We start from the raw sequence: 18,790 nt of genomic DNA on the forward strand, positions 1-18,790 counted from the left end.
TATATATAATTTGCATGTATACACACACACCTGAATATAATCTATTGCACTGGGGATGGTAGGTATCAAAAGGCTTCATGACCTAACCTCAGAAGACAGAAGGTATCACTGTTGCAGTCACGGCCCATCCAAGGGGAAGATGCATATATCCCAACTCCTGCTGGAGAACTGTCAATATCACACTGTGATGGAGCTTGCTGGGTAGTATGTATTTTTGCAGTTATCACTGAAAAAATATAAACTATCTCATATTAGGAAGGAAAAAATTCTACTATTTTAAAGTTGCATACAGTGGTTTTTTTTTTTCTATAAATGGAGAAGCTTGAATTTACCTTTGAGGTCAGCAATCTTTGTTTTAGGGAAGAAATCTAAGCAGTGTAATAGGGCTTTTCCCATGGTAAGCCAATATCCCAGTTTGAAGTGAAGGGATGTGTTATTAATATAGTAAGCAGTGAAATTACTCTGCATTATCAATAAAAGGTTTTTTTTTTTCTTAGAATTGGAACCATATCTCTGAAGTTTGTTTCCTTTTCAGAAAGAAAAATTTCCTATTTTCTCCCTTTTTGAATTCCAGGCAGGAGTGTCGATGCTGCAGGACGTTCATGTCAGGAGCTGAATAAAATGTGACGGGAGACTAGAGACTGAAGGAGAGGTGTCCGCATGCACTTGCACTGGGGTGGTCTGACCAGGGGACTCTAAGTAGCAGGAGTGTGTAATGTATGGTTTTGAGTTCTTCTTCGATATTTCTGTCTTCTGATATCCAGACTTCAGTGCCATTCGGTTTGTTACATGATATACATCTTTTTTTCCCTTGTGGAATTAAGGGGATGAGCTTGTGTTAGGATAAACAACTTGTCTGATTCACCAAGGTTTAATACCAAAGGCCCATGTCTCAGGAAACTCCTCAGATTCAGGCAAATAGGAATGGTTGGTGGTCCCTCTAACTGGAGTCTATACTTGAAATTACTTGTTGAGAGTGAAGGGTAACAGCTTGGAGAAAGCTGCTTAAAGATCAGTTAGTGGTAACTTTCAGAAAAGGTATACCATATCTTCTTTGCATGAATGGGGCACAAACTTAGATAACTAGTAAAATGTTAAGAAAAATATCCAAATCTTAGAACCACATAAAAGAGATTACTATTTCTTTGGAGTCATGTTAGGAATTGTCTCGGAGAAGGCAATGGCACCCTGCTCCAGTACTCTTGCATGGAAAATCCCATGGACAGAGGAGCCTGGTGGGCTGCAGTCCATGGGGTCGCTAGGTGTCGGACACGACTGTGCCACTTCACTTTCACTTTTCACTTTCATGCATTGGAGAAGGAAATGGCAACCCACTCCAGTGTTCTTTCCTGGAGAATCCCAGGGACAGGGGAGCCTGGTGGGCTGCCCTCTATGGGGCTGCACAGAGTCGGACACGACGGAAGCGACTTAGCTTAGCTAGCTCAGTTAGGAATTGTCTAGCTGGTCCATGGAGGTATTATCTAACTCTCTAGGAGCTAATAACTATTTTCACTGCTATTTTAATAGTGATTAGGACATTTTATATCCCTGTAGAAATTGTTGCTGACTTGTAGAAGCTGACACACATGATTTCTTTTTTTGACAGCAATACAAATGAATTTTGTTCAAGAGATGAAATGATTTTTACCTTGTAAAAAGATGAACCTCAGAAGTTGCAGGTTTGTAGCCATGTAGGCTATTAACTAGTTTTGTTTTGAAGTTAGCCCCACTACTTATACTGTCTTCTCTATAAACCACTATAAATACTGGGATTTTTTGCCAATTCTTTTTGCACTAGCTTCACCATCTTTCTGGTTCCCTCATTAATGAGGTAAAACAAACATGGGACTTTATTTGGGTAAGTGATGCTTTTGATTTTTTTTTCAGATTATATTTTGACATTGAAGATTTGTAGAAAGTGTTACTATGACTTAAAGATGTCTTAGAAATTCATGCAGGGAATGAACTTGGTAAAAGCCTGGTTTTCCTACATCCTCTCTCTCTACCAGGGTTAAGGAGACAATGAATAAGAAGAAGAGACCGGGTGTGCCTACAGTGAGGAAGCCTCTCTGTCCGTCCGTCTTCATTGTCGGTCCCCCTGGGCCTTCTCCCCTTTGTGGAGGGTTCCTCCTCTTAGTCCGTGGATTCTATAAATGTGGTGGGGTGACAGCTGGCAGTTCCTTTACAGCCTTCTAACCAAAATATCTGCAAGTCACATCTTTTCTCTCACCGAGATGGACTTCTACCACATAATGATCCCCAAAGAGTTTCTATCACTTTCCTCAGCCTCACCAAAGATGCTTTCCCAGGAGGAAGTTGGAGATAGACTCAGAATCAAAATCAGACTACATACACACACATATATGCATATGCACATATTTTATATGTTGTAAGAGTCCGAAGGGGGGGTAAAAAGAAAGAAACCTAGGACCACTCTACAGTTTCTTTTGAAAGAAGTTAATACCAGGAATTGGTTAAATAGGTGATGGAAAGAGTGAGAAGCCAAATAGCAGAGAGTGAGGCACTTGATGAGCACCAGCAGGAGGCTGCTTCAGCCCTGGAGGGAGACAAGGAGGCGGCTTTCCTGATGCCCAGGGGCTGGGCTTAAATGGCAGACACTGGATCCATGGGGGAGAGGCAGCTGTTGGCAGAGGAACTGCCAAGGCAGAGAGAGGAGAGAAATGTTGTGGCTTCCTCTTTCCTCCCACCTTCCCACTGGCCAAACCAAACAGAGAGCAGTGGATTATAAAGCCTGGGAACTGCAGCCTGCAGGACCAGCACCCTTGAGAGGAGACAGTTTAGTTACAGTTCAGTTGCTCAGTCATGTCTGATTCTTTGCGAACCCGTGGACTGCAGTGCGCCAAGCCTCCCTGTCCATCACCAACTCCCAGAGTTTACTCAAACACATGTCCATTTAGTAAGTGATGCCATCCAACCATCTCATCCTCTGTCATCTCCTTCTCCTCCCGCCTTCAATCTTTCCCAGGATCAGGGTCTTTTCTAGTGCTCAGTTCTTCTCATCAGGTGGCCAAAGTATTGGAGTTTCAGCTTCAGCATCAGTCCTTCCAATGAATATTCAGGACTGATCTCCTTTAGGATGGACGGATTGGATCTCCTTGCAGTCCAAGAGACTCTCAAGAGTCTTCTCCAACATCACAGTTCAAAAATATCAGTTCTTTGGCATTCAGCTTTCTTTATAGTCTAACTCTCACATCCATACATGACTACTGGAAAAACCATGGCTTTGACTAGACAGACACTTGTTGGCATAGTAATGTCTCTGCTCTTTAATATGCTGTCTAGGTTGATCATAGCTTTTCTTCCAAGGAACAAGCGTCTTTTAATTTCATGGTGGCAGTCACCATCTGCAGTGATTTTGGAGCTCCTAAACATAAAGTCTGTCACTGTTTCTACTGTTTCCCAATCTATTTGCCATGAAGTGATGGGACCAGATGCCATAATCTTCATTTTCTGAGTGCTGAGTTTTAAGCAAGCTTTTTCACTCTCCTCTTTCACCAAGAGGCTCTTTAGTTCTTCTTCTCTTTCTGCCATCAGCGTGGTGTCATCTGTGTATCTGAGGTTATTGATATTTCTCCTGGCAATCTTAATTCCAGCTGTGCTTCATCCAGCATGGCATTTCACATGATGTACTCTGCATATAATTTAAATAAGTGGGGTGACAATATACAGCTTTGATGTACTCCTTTCCTGATTTAGAACCAGTCTGTTGTTCCATGTCTAGTATTAACTGTTGACCTGAATACAGATTTGTCAGGAGGCAGGTCAGGAGGTCTGGTATTTCCAACTTTTGAAGAATTTTCCACAGTTCATTGTGATCCACACAGTCAAAGGCTTTGGCATAGTCAATAAAGCAGAAGTAGTTGTTTATCTGGACCTCTTTTGCTTTTTAAATGATCCAACAGATGTTGGCAGTTTCATCTGTTTCCTCTGCCTTTTCTAACCAGCTTGATCATATGGAAGTTCATGGTTCCCATATTGCTGAAGCCTGGCTTGGAGAATTTTGAGCATTACTTTGCTAGTGTGTGAGATGAGTGCAATTGTGCAGTAGTTTGAACATTCTTTGGCATTGCCTTTCTTTGGGATTGGTATGAAAACTGACCTTTTCCAGTCCTGTGGCCACTGCTGAGTTTTCCAAATTTGCTGGCATATTGAATATAGCACTTTAACAGCATCATCTTTTAGGATGTGAAATAGCTCAACTGGAATTCCATCACCTCCACTAGCTTTGTTTGTAGTGATGCTTTCTAAGGCCCACTTGACTTCACATTCCAGGATGTCTGGCTCTAGGGGAGTGATCACACCATTGCTGTTATCTGGGTCATGAAGATCTTTTTTGTACAGTTCTTTTGTGTATTCTTGCCACCTCTTCTTAATATCTTCTGCTTCTGTTAGGTCCCTACCATTTCTGTCCTTTATCGAGCCCATCTTTGCATGAAATGTTCCCTTGGTATCTCTAATTTTCTTGACGAGGTCTTTAATCTTTCCCATTCTATTGTGTTCTTCTATTTCTTTTCATTGATCACTGAGGAAGGCTTTCTTATCTCTCCTTGCTATTCTTTGGAATTCTGCATTCAAGTGGGTATATCTTTCCTTTTCTTCTTTGCCTTTCACTTCTCTTCTTTTCTCAGCTATTTGTAAGGCCTCCTCAGACAGCCACTTTGCATTTTTGCATTTCTTTTTCTTGGGAATGGTCTGACCACTGCCTCCTGTACAATGTCACGAACCTCTGTCCATAGTTCTTCAGGCACTCTGTCTATCAGATCTAGGCCCTTGAATCTATTTGTCACTTCCACTGTATAATTGTGGAAGGGATTTGCTTTAGATCATATCTGAATGGTTGAGTGGTTTTCCTTACTTTCTTCAATTTAAGCCTAAATTTGGCAAGAAAGAGTTCATGATCTGAGCCACAGTTAGCCCCCAGTCTTGTTTTTGCTGACTGTATAGGGCTTCTATGTCTTTGGCTGCAAAGAATATAATCAATCTGATTTCGGTGTTGACCATCTGGTGATGTCCATGGGTAGAGTCTTCTCTTGTGTTGTTGGAAGAGGGTGTTTGCTATGACCAGTGCATTCTCTTTGCAAAACTCTATTAGCCTTTGCCCTGATTCATTCTGCACTCCAAGGCCAAATTTGCCTGTTACTCCAGGTATTTCTTGACTCCCTACTTTTGCATTCTAGCCCCCTATAATGAAAAGGACATCCTTTTGGGGTGTTAGTTCTAGAAGGTCTTGTAGGTCTTCATAGAACTGTTCAACTTCAGCTTCTTCAGCATTACTGGTCAGGGCACCGACTTGGATTACCATGATATTGAATGGTTTGCCTTGGAAACAAACAGAGATCATTTTGTCGTTTTTGAGATTGCATCCAAGTACCGCATTTCTGACTCTTTTGTTGACTATGATGGCTACTCCATTTCTTCTAAGGGATTCTTGCCCACAGTAGTAGATATAAAGGTCGTCTGGGTTAAATTCACCCATTTCAGTCCATTTTAGTTCACTGATTCCTAAAATGTCAACGTTCACCCTTGCCATCTCTTGTGTGACCACTTCCAATTTGTCTTGATTCATGGACATAACATTCCAGGTTCCTATGCAATATTGCTGTTTACAGCATTGGACTTTACTTCCATCACCAGTCACATCCATACCTGGGTATTGTTTTTGCTTTGGCTCCACCACTTCATTCTTTCTGGAGTTATTTCTTCACTGATTTCCAGTAGCATATTGGGCACCTGGGCTGGAAGAAACACAAGCTGAAATCAAGATTGCCGGGAGAAATATCAATCACCTCAGATATGCAGATGACACCACCCTTATGGCAGAAAGTGAAGAGGAGCTAAAAAGCCTCTTGATGAAAGTGAAAGAGGAGAGTGAAAAAGTTGGCCTAAAGCTAAACATTCAGAAAACAAAGATCATGGCATTCGGTCCCATCACTTCATGGGAAATAGACGGGGAAACAGTGGAAACAGTGTCAGACTTAATTTTTGGGGGGCTCCAGAATCACTGCAGATGGTGACTGCAGCCATGAAATTAAAAGACGCTTACTCCTTGGAAGAAAAGTTATGAACAACCTAGATAGCATATTCAAAAGCAGAGACGTTACTTTGCTGACTAAGGTCCATCTAGTCAAGGTTATGGTTTTTCCTGTGGTCATGTATGGATGTGAGAGTTGGACTGTGAAGAAGGCTGAGTGCCGAAGAACTGATGCTTTTGAACTGTGGTGTTGGAGAAGACTCTTGAGAGTCCCTTGGACTGCAAGGAGATCCAACCAGTCCATTCTGAAGGAGATCAGCCCTGGGATTTCTTTGGAAGGAATGATGCTGAAGCTGAAACTCCAGCACTTTGGCCACTTCATGAGAAGAGTTGACTCATTGGAAAAGACTCTGATGTTGGGAGGGATTGGGGGCAGGAGGAGAAGGGGATGACCGAGGATGAGATGGCTGGATGGCATCACAGACTCTATGGACATGAGTCTGAGTGAACTCTGGGAGATGGTGATGAACAGGGAGGCCTGGCGTGCTGCGATTCATGGGGTCGCAAAGAGTCGGACATGACTGAGCGACTGAACTGAACTGAACCGACCTGGGGAGTTCATCTTTTAGTGTCCTGTCTTTTTGCCTTTTCATACTGTTCATGGGGTTCTCCAGGCAAGAACACTGAAGCGGTTTGCCATTCCCTTCTCCAGTGGACCTTGTCTTGTCAGAACTCTCCACCATGACCCACCCATCTTGGGTGGCCTTACACGGCATGGCTCATAGTTCCATTAAGTTAGACAAGGCTGTGGTCCACGTGATCAGTTTGGTTAGTTTGTTGTGAGTGATTTTCATTCTGTCTGCCCTCTGATGGAGAAGGATAAGAGGCTTATGGAAGCTTCCTGATGGGAGAGGCTGACTGAGGGGGAAACTGGGTCTTGTTCTGATGGGTGGGGCCATGCTCAGTAAATCTTTAACTCAATTTTCTGTTGATGGGCGGGGATATATTCCCTCCCGCTTATTTGACCTGAGGCCAAACTACAGTGGAGGCAATGAAGATAATGGCGACCTCCTTCAACAGGCCCCGTGCACTCACCGCTACACTCAGTGCCCCCAGCCCTGCAGCCAGCCCTCCCTGACCCACGTCTCCACCGGAGACTCTGGACACTCACGGGCAAGTGTGGGTCAGTCTCTTGCGGGGTCATTGCTCTTCTCTCCTGGGTCCTGGTGCACACAAGGTTCCGTTTGTCTCTTCCAAGAGTCTGTTTTCCCAGAACACATTTTAGGCCAACAATGCTATGTTTTCATTCCTTCCAATTTTGTGCTTTTATAATATATTCCAGGACACTGAGTCAGGTGAAAAACTTTCTAGGAATACAAATCTCTGCTTCACTCTGAATTTCTTGAAAATATCTGTATTTGAGGATGGTCAGCTTTGTCAAGCTAAATAGCCACTCTCTCAGATTCTACATTAACTTCAGTACTTTTACAGTAATTCTCGCTTGGCCTCCCAAAGATGATCTTTCTCTATTTATGACTCATCCTTAAATCCCACAGAAAGAAACTTTTGCCATGGATTTCTGTTCCTCTAATTCAATTGCTGTCCTATTTTATACATATAAGGGGCTTCCCTGGTGGCTCTGTTGGTAAAGAATCTGCCTGCAATGAAGAAGACCTGGGATCAATCCCTGGGTTGGGAAGATTCCCTGGAGAAGGGCATGGCAACAGACTCCAGTACTCTTGCCTGGAGAATCCCATGGACAGAGGAGTTGGGCAGGTTACAGTTAATGGGATTGCGGAGAGTTGGACATGACTGTGTGCCTAACTTTCACTTTTTCACACATATAAATGCAAATACTGGGTTTTGTGGTACTACTAATTCCACCCTCTTTTGCGTTTGAGTTCTGAATACACTAAAGAAGATACAGAAATACAGTAAGGAACAAAATATTAGCTGTACTATTGGAAAAGCCATATTGAAGAGCACAACTGGAACTGGAAAGTGAAATATGCTTCTTGTTCTTCCCACTGAATTGAGCTTACTATATTGTCGTAGGCAGACTGAACGGACGCTGCAGGCCACTGAAAGGACACTGCATGTCACTGAATGGACACTTCAGGTCAGGGTTCTGTACGTTCAGTGTCCTTTCTCTACTTTCACCAGTTTGATAAGTCAGTCCTTCGGGGATAGTCAAGTAATGAGGTGACAGGAGTAAGCAGAAGTAATCTCGATGTTTTTTCCTCAGGAATATAGGAGACCTCTCTTGTTGTAGACATGAGAGAAGGGTGATAGTGATAGATATTTCCTCCCGTCAAATTATCAGTTTCATAAAATGTCAATCAATGAGCTCAAATCTAATTATGGGCCAGTTTAGCCCCTTTGCTTATCAGTATGTATGTAATCAATTCCTGCCTTAAAGTTGTGTAAATCAGATATTCCTGACTAAAAGAATTTTAAAATCTTGATTCAAAGAGTTAAAATTTTTTCTTTAAAAATGTTTTGCTTTAAAACTCAAGTTTTAAATGCACTGTGCGCTGTTTAAAAGGTTGGCATGGTGTAAACAAAAATATACTGTTTTACCCTGAATATATTCAGCAACTCCAGTGCAGCTCTCATGGAATCCTGGGGGCATGATTAGGAACATTAAATCATTTTGTGAAAGTAATTGAAGATATTTTCCCCAAAGAAAAGTAACTTAAAAATGTGACAGCATGTGGTCTGTTTTAAACGTCTAAACCCTTTCTTTTACATTTAATATAAAAATGAAAGTATACGCCCACTAGATGGCAGCAAACTAAATCTTTTAAAGCGTGTGCAGCCGTGCACACGTTGGGTCCCACTCTTTGCGACCCCATGGACCATAGCCTGCCAGGCTCCTCTGTCCGTGGGATTCTCCAGGCAAGAACACTGCAGTGCAGTGCCTCTGATGAAGTCGGGCTTCCCTATGGCTCAGCAGGTAAAGAATCTGTCTGCAATGCAGGAGACATAGGAGCCGCGGCTTCGATCCCTGGGTCGGGAAGATACCCTGGAGGAGGAAATGGTAACTCATTCCAGTGTTCTTGCCTGAAAAATCCCATGGACAGAGGAGCGTGGTGACCTGCAGTCCAAAGGGTCCCAAAGAGTTGGACACGACTGAGTGACTAAGCATGGAAGCATGAGGTAGAGGGCAATGGGAGTCCCTGCTGGCAGTGAAGTTGTCAGGGGAGAAGCAGGCATTTAGACAAGCTCTGACTTGTAAAATGCACTGGTAAATCAGATTAACTCTATCAAATTGTTGGAGAAGGAAATGACAACCCACTCCAGGATTCTTGCCTGGAGAATCCCATGGACAGAGGAGCCTGGTGGGCTACAGTCCATGGGGTTGGAAAAAGTCAGACATGACTGATTGACTAACACTATCAAACTGTGGTTACAGACTATCTATACTGGTCTCCCAAAGTTAAACTCTTTTTAATACCAATTCCTTTGAACACATATGTTATAAGAAAGTACCGCAGACAATGTGAGCCAACCCTCCACAGTCTTCTGAGTTCTGAAAATATGGTCGTTGACTGTGACAGAGGCTGGCCCAGTTTGCAGATTCTGAGTTATCCTTGCCAAGGTGTACTGTGAATTATTCTAGCACTCCAAACCCTTTTGGGACCCTTCCCTACTTCCCCACTTTAGGTATGCATTCTCTCTTGCTTTAGTTAGACTTATGGAGGTGTTCCTATTGGTACTGGTTGATGAGCTTCAATATATCAATGAGACATGAGATTATCAAACTTATTAAGAAATTATTTTCAAAGTTCCTATATACTGAAATATATTTCTTACATAGCAAATTAAATACAACCTGTATAAATATAGAAACAACCAAAAAGAAACATTTAAAAACCAAACCAGTCTGCTCTTCATTACCCTCAAATTTTGAGCTGGATTACACGATGATAAGTAAATACAAACATCTTTAAATAAAGATAATATGTGCTGCAACTAAATACGCTGCACTGTATTCAAATAATATATTTCATCTAGTAGAAGATGGGGCTTCCCAGGTGGCTCTAGGGGTAAAGAACCCACCTGCCAATGCAGGAGACACAAGAGACATGGGTTCAATCCCTGGGCTGGGAAGATCCCCTGGAGAGGGGCATGGCAACCCTCTCCAGTATTCTTGCCTGAATCCCATGGACAGAGGGGCCTGGTGGGCTACAGTCCATAGGGTCACCAAGAGTTGGATATCACTGAAGCAACTTAGCACAGTGCAGTAGAAGATAATTGTAAATGAAAAACGTACTATATTTGGAATCAGAGTCCTAGGTCAAAACTCTATCTTCCTTGGTTATTAACCTTATATCTTTGACAATATATCTTCAATGGTTGAGAAAAGTAGTACTTAAATAGCACCCACATTTTAAACATGTTTAACAGTATATTGCATTTTCCAGTATACTGCATTTTGCAGTATTTTGCATATATTGCATCCTCAGTGTAGAACCTGAGGATGTTATATTTTGTGCAGAATATGTAATAAATTTAATTATATAAACTATGAAAGGCAACATATTAGAAACAAAAAGTAGCGAAAAATTCACTACTCTTAACCAGAGAGGAAGCAAGAATCATTTACTAAACTAAGCGAACGAAGGCAGTTTACTAAAAGAGCACACAGTTCTATTCTCCAAGCCAGGCTTCATCAGTATGTGAACCATGAATTTCCAGATATTCAAGCTCGATTCAGAAAAGGCAGAGGAACCAGAGATCAAATCGCCAACATCCTCAGGGTCATCAAAAAAGCAAGAGAACTCCAGAAAAACATCTACTTTTGTTTCATTGATTACGCCAAAGCCTTTGGCTATGTGGATCACAACAAACTGTGGAAAATTCTTAAAGAGACGGGAATACCAGACCACATGACCTGCCTTCTGAGAAATCTGAATGCAGGTCAAGAAGCAACAGTTAGAACTGGACATGGAACAACAGACTGGTTCCAAATCGGAAAAGGAGTACATCAAGGCTGTGTATTGTCACCTTGCTTATTTAACTTATATGCAGAGTACATCATGCAAAATGCTGGGTTGGATAAAGCACAAGCTGGAATCAAGATTGCCAGGAGAAATATCAGTAACCTCAGATATGCAGATGACACCATCCTTATGGCAGAAAGTGAAGAGGAACTAAAGAGCCTTTTAATGAAAGCGAAAGAGGAGAGTGAAAAAGTTGGCTTAAGACTCAACATTCAGAAAACTAAGATCATGGCATCCAGTCCCATCAGTTCATGGCAAATAGATGTGGAAACAATGGAAACAGTGACAGACTTTATTTTTTGGGGCTCCAAAATCACTGCAGATGGTGACTACAGCCATGAAATTAAAAGACACTTGCTCCTTGGAAGAAAAGCTATGACCAACTTAGACAGCATATTAAAAAGCAGAGACATTACTTTGCCAACAAAGGTCCATCTAGTCAAAGCCATGGTTTTTCCAGTGGTCATGTGTGAATGTGAGAGTTAGACTGTAAAGAAAGCTGAGTGCTAAAGAATTTATGCTGTTGAACTGTGATGTTGGAGAAGACTCTTAAGAGTCCCTTGGACTGCAAGGAGATCCAACCAGTCCATCCTAAAGGAAATCAGTCCTGAATATTCATTGGAAGGACTGATGCTAAAGCTGAAACTCCAATACTTTGGCCACCTGATGCGAAGAACTGAGTCACTGGATAAGACCCTGATGCTGGGAAAGATTGAAGGCAGGAGGAGAAGGGGACAACAGAGAATGAAATGGTTGGATGGCATCACTGATGTGATGCACATGATTTTGAGTAAACTCCCGGAGTTGGTGATGGACAGGGAGGCCTGATGTGCTGCAGTCCATAGGGTCGCAAAGAGTGACTGAGTGACTGAACTGAACACAGTTCTATATCCCTTAATAGTTGAGGTCATTCCTGTATTAAACTATGTTACAGTAATCTGTACCATCATGTATCTGATTTGTGATTCATTTGTCAAAAAGAGTTATATGAATTACTCTTAATAGGTTACTTTAGTGAGTCAGTTCAGTTCAGTTGCTCAGTCTTGTCTGACTCTTTGCGATCCCATGAATTGCAGCATGCCAGGCCTCCCTGTCCATCACCAACTCCTGGAGTCCACCCAAACCCATGTCCATTGAGTCCATGATGCCATCCAGCCATCTCATCCTCTTGTCGTCCCCTTCTCCTCCTGCCCCCATTCCCTCCCAGCATCAGAGTCTTTTCCAATGAGTCAATTCTTCGCATCAGGTGGCCAAAGTATTGGAGTTTCAGCTTTAGCATCAGTCCTTCCAATGAACACCCAGGACTGATCTCCTTTAGAATGGACTGGTTGGATCTCCTTGCAGTCCAAGGGACTCTCAAGAGTCTTCTCCAATACCACAGTTCAAAACCATCAATTCTTCTGTGCTCAGCTTTCTTTATAGTCCAACTCTCACATCCATACATGACTAGGAAAAACCATAGCCCTTACTAGACGGACCTTCGTTGGCAAAATAATGTCTCTGCTTCTGAATATGCTATCTAGGTTGGTCATAACTTTCCTTAGTTCTTCCTATATACAAGTTTAGAGATTTTAGCCAAAATAAATCTTAGATGGGGGGTATTTACCAGCACATTATAAACATTCATTGTTTTATTCAAGCTGATCTCTTGAAATATCTCAAGGTCTTGGTTTGCTAAATTTATCAGGGGCTGCTTTATTCAGCAGCTGTATTTTAATACCTAAATTGAAATTTTATGCAATAGTAACTTGTTAACTTCTAGAAAACATGCAAAAGAATTATAATACCCATACTTTTATAGATTCAAAGATAGTTTATTCATATTCAGTATTACTACAATTGGAATATGTTTTATAATTCTTATTTACATTTTCTATGAAAAGCTACTAACTCAGCAATCTGTCTTTTGGGAAAATATTCTGCACATGAAGATATTCATTTCAGTACTATCAAAGCAAAAATTGGAAACAAGCCAATTTCATCAATATGAGAGTGGCTAAATAAATTATATTAAATTCATACAATGAAATTCCTTGTAGATATTGTGCCACCATAAAAACAGAATCAACATGGAGTTTTGAGTATGATATTTACTGAGGTTAAATGTATAAGGCAGGAAAGAGCCACTGTTTCTTCTTAAATACTTGGCTACAGTTCTTGCAACTGGATGACAGTGCCCTCTATTACATAATAAGTGAAGTGAAGTCGCTCAGTCGTGTCTGACTCTTTGTGACCCCATAGACTGTAGCCTACCACGCTCCTCCATCCATGGGATTTTCCAGGCAAGAGTACTGGAATGGATTGCCATTTCCTTCTCTAGAAGACCTTCCTGATCCAGGGATCGAACCCAGGTCTCCTGCATTGTAGGCACACGCTTTACCATCTGAGCCACAAGGGAAGTCCTCTATTACATAATAAATCTTGTGATTAGACACTTCTCGACTTGAATAAACCCTGAGATTAAAAAAAGGACACAACTAAGTAATTTAGCTTGACTTAAGAAAAACAAATTTGTTTATAAAAATGGGAAAAGCCTCATTTTATGTTAAATTATGAAAGAACACAAAAGCATTGGTTAAATAATGAATAACTAAAAAAAAATTATTGTTAATTCTGTGATTTAAATTCTAGCCCTAAAATAACTTACAGACTTAGCTTTTCAAACTAAAAATGAACCTCTGTAACTGCACTGCCCGCTATAGTAGCCACCAGCCACATGTGGCTACTGAGCGCTTGGAATGTGGCCAGTACCTACTGAGATGTGCTCCAAGGGTAAAATACACACTAAATACTGAAGACTTAGTAGGAATAAAAGAATGTAAATTATCTTTTTATAGTTAACACCTTAAGAATATTGATTACATGCTGAAAGGTCACTATTTTGAGCATATTTGGTTAAAGGAAATATATAATTCAAATGAATTTCACTCATTTTTATTTTTTATGGTGGTACTAGAAAATTCTTTTTTGTACTTTTACAAATCTTTTTAAAAATTTTATTTTTAATTTAAGGATAGTTGCTTTACAGAATTTTGTTTGTTTCTGCTAAACATCAGCATGAGCCAGCCATAGGTACACATATGTCCCCTCCCTCTTGACTAGAAAATTTTTAATTACACATGTGTTGAGATTTTGTTTCTATTGGACGGCACTGCTTTATAACTTTTGTTTCCTAGAGACTTAGAAACTTAAAAGGTCTCATTTCTGGCTAAAGTTAAAAAAGAATCATATATTATTTCTTTTTGACACTCCTTTAGACTTAAGAAATTTTGTAATCAGAACACCCACCACAAAAGTTAAGCCATGGGCAGAACTTCCCCCTTGGACTTCCTCTTTCCTTTAGGGTGCAGTTGTGCTAATAAATAACACTGGTGCTGTTGCAATGACCTTCTAACACATGTCTTGCACAGTGAAAAGGACATATCTCTTTAAGTCTGCCACCTACTGCTTTCAGTGGTGATGTCCAGATTTACATTCTTAAGGGGGTAAATCATTTTTTTTCCTCCATGGATACTTTAAACATCATTGGCTATTTAAAATATGACTGCATGATCATACAGTTGTATCTTTGCATAAAGGGTGACTCAGATGACCTTGAAGACAAGTCAAAGATCAATAAATCAGCATCAGCAGAAAGGAGATCATCTCTGTCAGTTTCCTTGACTTGCTATCCAAGTCAGTAATGTGATTAAGAATCCAGACAAATGCAGATATTAAAGGCTAACATGTTATTTGCAGAATCATAGCTGGTCTAATATTTCTAGCAAAAAATGGTTCTTATAAAATCTTCTGTTCATGGAATGAATGCTCTTTTGTTTTCTGCACAGCTTTCCCAGGGTAAATTAATCCAAAGACAATAGTTCTCTGGTTTTATCTTCAGCCCAGTAATACGCTCCATGCCCCTTTAAAGATTTTCTTAACTATTACTAATAGTTTCCACTGGTTTAGTCATTTGCTTCATGTAGCATTCACTTTTAATTAGTTAATTAATCAATTGCTAATCAAATATTAATTAAATTCTCCAAAGTGCTAAGTACTGTGCCCTCCAGATGCTTTTGGTTTAGTGGAGAAATCTATATACAAAAACAGCCAGATGTTTTGTTTTGTTTTGTTTTTGTTGTTGTTTTATAATGTTAACTAATATTTTCTGCATGTTTCTTATGTACCAGGATCTCTGTGCTAAGTAATTTTTTTGATGTGGTCCATTTTTAAAGACTTTATTGAATTTGTTACAATATTGCTTCTGTTTTACGTTTTGGTTTTTTGGCTACGGGGCACATGAGATCTTAGCTCTCCAACCAGGGATTAAACCCGTATCCTGTGCATTGGAAGGCAAAGTCTTAACCACTGGACCTACAGGGAAGTCCCTGAGATGATTGTTTTAATGGAGATTTATGTGGTCAAACTGAAATGGTAGCATGAACTCTCTGGGAAGTCACAATGAACTGAATAGAGCAGGAACCTGATGATCAAAGTCATATAAAGTCAGTCAGAAGGCAGCAGTCAGAGCAGGAAGAGCGCTGCAGATCTCAACCTGGAAAAGCACAGACTTCAAATAACTTTTCAACTATGGACTCCTTTATTCAAATTAAATATTACATAGAGTCTCTGCGAGTAAAGCATGTAAATAGATTGCAATACTAGAAAACCTCTTCTATCACTGGGTTTGAAGAGTTCCGAGGAGTTAGGAAGAAGAATTACAGATGACTACCAAGACTTGTCCCCTGGTGGCTCAGATGGTGAAGAATTTGGCAGCAATGAAGGAGACCGAGGTTTGATCTCTGGGTTGGGAAGATCCCCTGGAGAAGGGAATGGCTACCCACTCCAGTATTCCTGCCTGGAGAATTCCATTCTTGCCTGGAGAGTGACAGCTATAGTCCATGGGGTTGCAAAAGTCGGACACAACTGAGTGACTAACACTTTCAATTTTTTTTTTTTCACCAAGACTTGTAACTGAGTGGATGTTGGTACCATTCACAGAATCAAGGAATACAAAAATATTGGCTTTATAGACTTCTCTTTTCTAGCTCTAGAATTATCATTGGCTGCCAAACCTCTATAAAAGTATTTTGAAGCTACAGATTCTTGAACACCATTAATCTCCAGTGTGATCTGCTTCTAAATATGAAGTTCTTCTGACCCAAACTTAGGTTCGGGCACAGTACTGCTTTTTTCATGTTCCTGCATCATTTTCCAAAAAGCCACTCCAAATAGGAATAGTATTCTTTCCTCTCTTTGGTATTCAAAGAGAGGGAAGCTTCATGAAAAACTCCTTTAGTGTTTGCTTGCGTTCCTCTCTCACTAGGACACAGTGCTGTTTGGTGGGGGCGAGGGAGAAGAAGCCAGGATGTGATCTGATTAACAGGCCTCCAGCCTTTCTCAAAATCATCCTTGCTCTCTGACCTCGAGTCATTTTCCTTGGACTGATTAGCATGAACATTTTCCAGAAACCTTCTTTACTGCTTGAATAAAAAGATAATTTAGTGGGATCTTAAAATGGAGTTTCCCAAACAGACTCAAAACATAGAATATATCTAAGATTGAACCTGGTACATCTGTGACAGCTCAGTGTTGTGGAATAAACATGGAAATAGCTTTTATTTTCAACCTTACATGGTAGAGTGAGCATGAGCTTTGAAATCTGACCAAGACATTTTAATCTCAGCACTATTGACATTTAGGGCTTGACAATCATTTGTTGTGGAAGCTGTTCCTATGCACTGTGGGATATTCAGCAGAATCCTACTCCTCACCCTGAATTGTGACAGACAAACATGTCTGTAGAAATTGTCAAGTGAACCCCAGGGGCAAAAGAGCCCCTTGTCAAGAACCCCTGAAACTACATCAAATACAGAAATACCTCCTCCTGATTCACGTGATATTTTAAGCAAAAGGCTTAACTTTCCTGAGCCAGTATATCTGAAAAACTGAGTGAAATGCTAAATACCTAGCACAGTGATTGATAGAGAGTAGGCAGGGAACGAATTTCAGTTCTTTTTGCTTCCTCCTTCTTTTCAGTTTTGAAAATCCAACAAGTTATCCTAGACTCTAGAAATGGAAACATACACTAACAAAGCAGTTTACCCTTTAAGATCTTAGTGCGGTAAATAATGAGACTTTATTTTAAACTAGAAGTAAATCCTGGCAGTGGACATTGAAGAAAGAGTTGTGGTAATTTCGTAAACATTTTCTTTTTATATTTTTAAATTTAAATTACTTAAAAATTTTAATATTTATTTTTAAATTTACAATGTATATATTTTGTAGTTATAATTCATTTTAATTTGTATTTTCACCACTGATTTTTCACAACAACCATATGAAACAAGTAAGATAGGAAGAATCTCATTTTATAAATAAAGATTCTTGGGTTAAGAGAATTTAAGTGACTTGTCAAAGACAATGTTAATAAGTCAGGAAGACAGATATTGACCTAGGTCTCTGATTTCAAATGTAGTGTGTTTTCCATTTATTATAATAACTATTTTCTGTTAAAATATATTAGCTTAAATATATTTTATTTGAATACATTTGCTGCATATTTAGTTCCATCACATTATCTTAATTTAAAGATTTTTATATTTACTTATCATCATGTAACCTAGTTCAAAATTCGAGGGTTATGAAGAGTAGAATGATTTGTTTTTTAATATTTCTTTTTGATTGTTTTTAAATTTATACAGGTTGAACTTAATTTGCCATGTAATAAAAGTTATGAAAAAAACACACAGAAATGTGAAACGGATTTGTCCAAATGTACAATTCTCTGTACAAACTCATGGATAGGTTTTTTTTTTTTAAAACTGTTAGTAAGCCAAGACTTCACAATGAAAACATGCTCTTATTGTTGGAAAAGAGCTTTCAAATCACTAGTTAAAAATGTTCCTATCTAAGAAGAAACCAGTCTGTCACTTGCATAATGACAACTTGTGGTATTATTTTTATAATTTACTATTATGACACACTTGAAAGTCTTAGATGAGGTTTTTGGAATCAGATGAGAAATATTAGGAGACAGAATACTAAGATATTATGTGAAAAAAAGTTGAAGTTCAAAAAAATGCCTTAAGTCAAAGTTGTACAACTTTGGAAAAGTTATGAAAGATGGAAAATAAAATGGTATTTGTTCTCAAAATAAAGACTGATGAGAAAGGTCTAACTAGTTAACCTCAAAGCTCACTGACACAAGGAAAAGATTATTGTGCTTTAATTTTAGTTTAAGTGAAGAATTTTAGAATTCCCCTTGTGATACCTTGGGATCTATTGTATTCCTTTTATTAGGGAGGAAAAGGAGAAAGCTCCGTAACCAATACTGCCTGGGAATTCTAATAAAATAAAGGTAAATTCGACAACTCTTATGGTAATCTGTGGAGATTACTATACCAAAGGTGAAACAGTTTGTGAGTCTTTTGAAGTTTCTGAACTCTCTCTAGAACTCTCTCTAAGGATGACTGATGTCAAATGAAAAATGATCCAGAACAAGCAGAGGGGGAGAAAGGAAGGAGGGAAAAAGAAATAAAGGGACTGGGTGAGGCAGTTGATCAATAGAGTTCTAAAGGGTAGATATTCACTGTTTTCTGTACACTCAGAATGTTGATGGTATGTCTTTATAAGGTAGTGTAAGCATCAACTTCATTCTTAGTATTAAATGTAAGGACAAGTAACATTCTGAAAGCTGATACTTCACATAATTCTGAAAGCTGATACTGACATTCAGGAGCTGTCTACCGACATTTCATTACTTTATCCATCCCTTTCCACTTCATTTTCACTTTCTCAACTAACCTGGGAC

Source organism: Oryx dammah, unplaced genomic scaffold (genome assembly GCF_014754425.2).
Source record: "Oryx dammah isolate SB20612 unplaced genomic scaffold, SCBI_Odam_1.1 HiC_scaffold_5, whole genome shotgun sequence".
NCBI classification, from domain to species: Eukaryota; Metazoa; Chordata; class Mammalia; order Artiodactyla; family Bovidae; genus Oryx; species Oryx dammah.